This window comes from Gymnodraco acuticeps, unplaced genomic scaffold (genome assembly GCF_902827175.1).
Source record: "Gymnodraco acuticeps unplaced genomic scaffold, fGymAcu1.1, whole genome shotgun sequence".
Taxonomy (NCBI): domain Eukaryota; kingdom Metazoa; phylum Chordata; class Actinopteri; order Perciformes; family Bathydraconidae; genus Gymnodraco; species Gymnodraco acuticeps.
Genome location: NW_022990036.1, coordinates 120,805 through 126,804, shown reverse-complemented (window position 1 = coordinate 126,804; position 6,000 = coordinate 120,805).

The following is a 6,000-nucleotide window of genomic DNA, read 5'->3' as shown; positions in this document are numbered from 1 at the left end:
TGAACTGCTGCATAGAAAAAAGAAAAAAATATATCTTTGATTAAGATACCATTTTAAACTAATAACAAAATAACACTTTCAGCATACAAACAATTGCTATTATTAAGTTAATGTTTTGTTGTTGTTTGTGAGTAATTATAAGTTTGCTAAAAGCTTTAATTACCACTCTTTAATATCGTCCCTTACAACTTTATATTCTAAGTAACATTTGAACCGATAATCAATACATTAATATAGATTCATTTAGAAATATTTAGTGAATGCTTCATTTGTAATGTTTCATGTTTGCTTGAAATCTAATCGATAGATTTATGATTAGAAAATTATAAAAGTATGGTAGACATGTGGATATTATCCGGCTGAGTGATCCGTCTCTTAAATGTGTGTCAACCACAGAACTTATTTCGAGCTATTTTCCAAAATCCTATGGAGAAATTGCATTGCTTTTTGTCGAAGGAACCGGAAGGAGTTTACTTCCGGGTTTTAGGACGCGTCACTGTATAGTCAATCCTTCTAATCAGATCCTTGACAGAGGTACATAGTGGTAAGTTGTTTTACAGTTCATTGTACATTAATTTAACAACTTAAGGCTTTAGCTTTAGGAAACATTCCTTTGATTAGGAAACACTCCTTTAGGAAAGGAAAGCAGAAAAGGTTGTCCCACAATACCTTGCGGCCGCGACATTAACCTAGACACAACATTCGGCCGTTCACGGAAACAACCGACCGAGACCGAGAACTAAATATCATGAAAGTTACGGTGCTTATTAAACCTTTTACAAGTTGTAAAGGAATATTTTAGTCTTGTTAAAGTATATAGAGTTTAGTGACTTGTCCTCGGGAATCTGTTTAATGGTTAAAGTGTATTCCTGCCTGTAATGTGATCCATAGCTTCTCAGGAAGACACAGGTCAAGAGGTCATCTGATATCCTGTGGGGGGAGAAACTTGGCTCATGTGGGTTTGCAATGCAACGAGTCTTTGTCTCGACATCTGGCATGCATTAAAGTAAAACCCGCGTGTTTTAGGGCCCTCCTCTTCTTCATGTATAGATGTGTGCTTGGCGCTTTTGGTCTTCAGAGTTGGCTGGTATCTTACAGGGGAACTGTAATATACTGTGATTCTCTCCGGCCGTCTGTCTCTCAATAAATATCAGTGTATTGACAGGCGAATCCAGTTTCACTCATTTCATGATTGGCTCAACATTGCTGCAAAGAAGTTTTAACTTCACAATTGGCGTCGCGAACAGTTACCAACAAATCGTCGAGCTGGTGAGTGTAATTTCAAATCTATATTTTGACATTGCCTCGCCAGACTCTGTGATTGACGGTATAAAATTACCTGTGGAACAGATAGATGCAATATTTTTGGTTTCCTCTGTGTGTGTGCACGGCAAATATTCGGAGAGACCTTAAAGAGGGCATCAGTAATGTGGAACTTCGGTTTAAAAGCAATGTAAAGATTTGTACTGAAACGAATCGCCGAATTCTGGAGATTTCAACGGTTTAACTAGTTAAATCAACTCGCTGCTGCAGGGAGGGTGTGGGTAATTCCCCTCCCCCCCTGTGGAGAGCTGCACACGAGGAGAAACAAAGCACAGTGTCGTATCTTCTTAAATCGCACCATTATGAGTTTTGGAACTAAACAGAACTATTATTAACGGGAAACGTGATACGAAATATTACGTCACGCTGTGTTTCATAATCTGAGGGGTTGTTGAATTTGGCTGTTGTTAAAATAAAGGGTACTGAATTAATTAAAAGTCTCTGCTCTCCGGATCGGAGAGGGCAGAGCACTACTAAATTAGCATAGTGGTTGTTGATTGAGAATAATGTAGTTATTACTTTTCAACATATTCCGTTCTTAGCACTTGTACGAGTATGAGGAAGAAGGCACTCATATTAAAAACGATATTTCCCTCCCCCCTGTGGTGAATGGCACACGAGGAATGTTTAAGAACACAGACTTGTATTTTCTGTTAATCACACCATAAGCTCAAGAACTAAATTGGGCTATTAAATGGGAAGGGTGGTGGCAGAATATTACATTCACACTGTGTTTAATAAACTAACGGATTATTGAATTGGATGTTGTTTAAAATAAAAAAAATAAATAAATAAAAAGTACTGAATTAATTAAATTAATTAATATCTCTGCTCTCGGTCGGTTGAGCAGTTTTACCACTACATTTGCATAGTGGTTTTGATTGAGAATAAGGTAGTTTATTGCTCATTAACAGATTACTATTAAATATGGCTGAGAAGAGCCCATATTAAACAGATATTTCAGTGCCCCCGCTGAAGTTTCCCTAATTCGGATTAAAATAAAGCTGGATGAGTTTAGCTGTCACCTGATATTTGTTGCGGGTTCATGTTTGTTTGTATAATTGTTTCGTGTTTGTTTGTCTACCCGCCGTCTTGTGCATGCTTTGTAAACTAATAATGAATCAGTCCACAGCCAAGGTAAAATGAACTAAACTTTAGTTATCTCACCAAAAGTAAATTACTTGAAAGAAAAATAAAATGCATGATGTAGATGTAGAGCAAAATTATACATTGTAATCTAAATTTACGCAAAAGGAAAATAAATAGCAAAAAAGCCTCTGTTTTACACCCGGGAACCTCAGAGGCATCACTGCGGGTCATCTGTCTGCTCAAATAGATCAATGTTGTATTATTTGTTTCATTTATTCTTAATCTATGTATTGTATGGTAATAATGAAAATAAAAAAAAACCTAATGTATTGAACACATTCCGAAACAAAGCAGATAAGACAAGACTCAGACATAATGGTGATTAAACCTTTTTGCACGATTGATGCAAAATGAAAACTTTGTCATTATCTGTTTCCAACTGGCCACTGGAATCAGATAATGGATATAAGTTGAAGTTCAATTACAGTTTTGGATATAGTTCAACATTCTTTATTTAACTGTTTCAAATTATTTCTAGTCAAAATCCCCTAATTTTCTCTACTCTGCTTGGTGCTGCAGAAGAAGAAAATAAAATAAAACGCAAGACACGGGGTCAGAGACAGGCGTGACCTCTGGAAGGAGAAGATAATTTGAAGCAGACCACAGCGCTGTGCGTTGGGGGTTTTTATGAGCTTGAGCACAAGGGAACATCTCGTTTCAGCAGTCGGTTTTTTTATTGGCAGAACTTTTGAGCATTTTGAAAATGTATTTTCATGCCTCTGTGCAAGGCTTAGTCTTTCTATCTGTATAGCCACTGGTGTAAAGTGGCTGGGTTCATGGACTCAACGAGTACTGTACTTGGGCACAATTTTGAGATACTGGTGCTTTATTTGAGTATTTAAATGTGTTGCTACTTTATTTTTCGACTCTACTACAGTTCAGTGGTACATGGTGTATTTCTACTCCACTACATGTATTTAATATTCTTTTGGTTGCTTTCAGATGTGGATGAATGATGTGAAATATAATCAGGTGTTGAGTCGGACTTTGGTTCCACCTGGAGTGGGTCCGCCAGATACCCTGCAGTATACAAAGTCATTCAAACTAGCTGCACCTTCACCAGCTTTGAGAACACTTTCATGATCAATCATTATAAAACATATCATATGTATGTTATGTTTGTTTATACTCCTGTTCTTCCTTGTAAAGCGACCTTGGGTATTATGAAAGGCGCTATAGAAATCCAAGTTATTATTATTATTTTTATTATTCTGAAATAAACCAATCTGCACAGTGACTACTTTTACTGTTGCTATTTTCACTATATTTGGATGACAATACTTTTATACTTTTACTTGAGTAACATTTTGAATGCAGTACTTTTACTGTAACTTAGTATTCCTACACTCTGGTACTTCTACTTGTACTCAAGAACAAGATCTGAGTACCTAAGCTAACGTTAGCCAGAAACCTTCCATTTTGACACAAAGAACAATGGGGTAATGTAAAGTAATTCACACAGCCTCTTCCCGACGAGCAGCAGGTTCAGCTTCATTTAAATATGTCGCGTAGTAATAGATGGATTAATTTTTTTCCTCTCAAGAGAGAATGTGTATTTTATGTTAGTATTTCAAAAAATCTCCTGGGGGAGAATCCCCCCAGACCCCAAGCGGGGGTTGGGTTTTCAACATGTCAACTCTTTCACTTGTGAGGAAATGGCAGGATTGGCTCCAGGTCGCCTTTTTATTTACTACAAGACAAATGTTTTTATTTTTATTTTTATTTCATACAGTTCAATTTGGATTGAGACAGGGAAATAATCTAAACCTCACGCGTGGCGTTTTCACTGACAAGGGGGCGATATAGCGTGTATGTAATTACATTTCAAATACTGATTTGAGCCCCACCACTGTATGGGTTAGCCCTACCATAGATTATCCAACACAAATACTCGGGAGCCGATAAGTCAATTAGTTGCTTATCGCGACAGGCACACAATAAAACAGTGGAAACAAACATGTGTTTGACTTTCATTAGTGAATGAAACTGTGTGCCCTTTATAGTCTGTGTCCAATATTGTGTATTTGTATATATATATCCTAAATATATGCTAAGGTCCCGCTACGGACACGATAGCAGTCACTTCGTGCGCATGTGTGTAATTAAACCCATGATATCAAAATCTCACTCCAGCCAGGTACCCAAAGTTAGCAACCCTGTCCATACCCCAATAATATTTTATTGCAGATCAACATGAATCACACAAACGACCTATTTTGGATTCAAAACGGCAAATTTCCCCAAAAGATGACAAGTTTGCATCCCTGCTTGTTATCGTTTTCATCACAGAGCTGGCAAAATGGTGTATTGATTACTGATCTGTGCATGTCCAATTTGTTAACTGACTTTAGTTCAAATGTTAATGTTAATTTGATTTCAACCCATAAGTAATTATTTAAATTAACTCAACATTCCACATGATGGATTAGTGTTCCACATTTTTCCCACTAATTTGTTTATGATTAGGCCAATGGTAAAGAGAGACATTGATGACCCTGTGTCTTTTGTTAGCACGTGGTTCCATTTTGTCTAATGGCGTTGGACAGCTTCACTAAGAGTCACCCAGTTCTACCCTACTACAGTCCGGCTGAGTGCAGCCACAGAGATACTATGGCTGCTCTACATGACATTAATGGTTTGGTCCGAGAATGGACACCATTTCCTGCTCCCAGAGAGAATGACGCTCCTCACACTGAACAATACAGCCATTGACACTGTCTCACGTGGGTCTGCTCCCCCCCCACCGAGCCATGAACTGGAAGCTTGATGTCTGCTCTGAACACTTGGAACTGTCACACCAGCACCAACCCTTGGGTCAGTTAGATGAGACTAACGGCTTCACTTAGGGCATATGGGTCAGAAATATGACTCTCGTTACCACGGAGTGGGTTGTTTGTTTTTTAAGGCTATTCATACTGCTATGCAGAGTGAAGAGCCCCTACAATTTTAACAAATAGGCCTAATATCAGGGGCCTCTTACTGTCTACTTCTGCATGTATTCACATTACATGGACCATGTTTCCACCTGTTGAAACTATGGCTGCACGGAACTCAGGCTACAATACAACCATTTTGTTCTGCTCTAACGATTCAATGTATAGATTCTACATCAAAATAGTTCGTTTTTATTGTTTCCAATGATAACGTCACCTTAGGTGGAGGAATGCAAACCTGTTTTAAAATGTAAGATTTTGAATTTCTTTGACATTTCTCAGTAATGACACCCTCAGACTCCCACTATCATTTATGCCAGTGGTTCCCAAACTTTGTTGTGCCCAAGGCACACCAAAGGACAAGTAAAAAAAAACAAAAATCTCAAGGCACACCTATTGTGAAAAAATAGCCCTTATAACACGTGTTATCACTCATATCATGTAAAGTATCTGTAAATGTGCATAATTATTTACTAATGCCAAATAAAATGTGACAAAGACAACTATATTACGAAATATTTCCGAAATTAATTTGAAACGTTATCAAATTAGGCTTCATCAAAGCAGCAACACACTCATTTACACCAGACAGGTC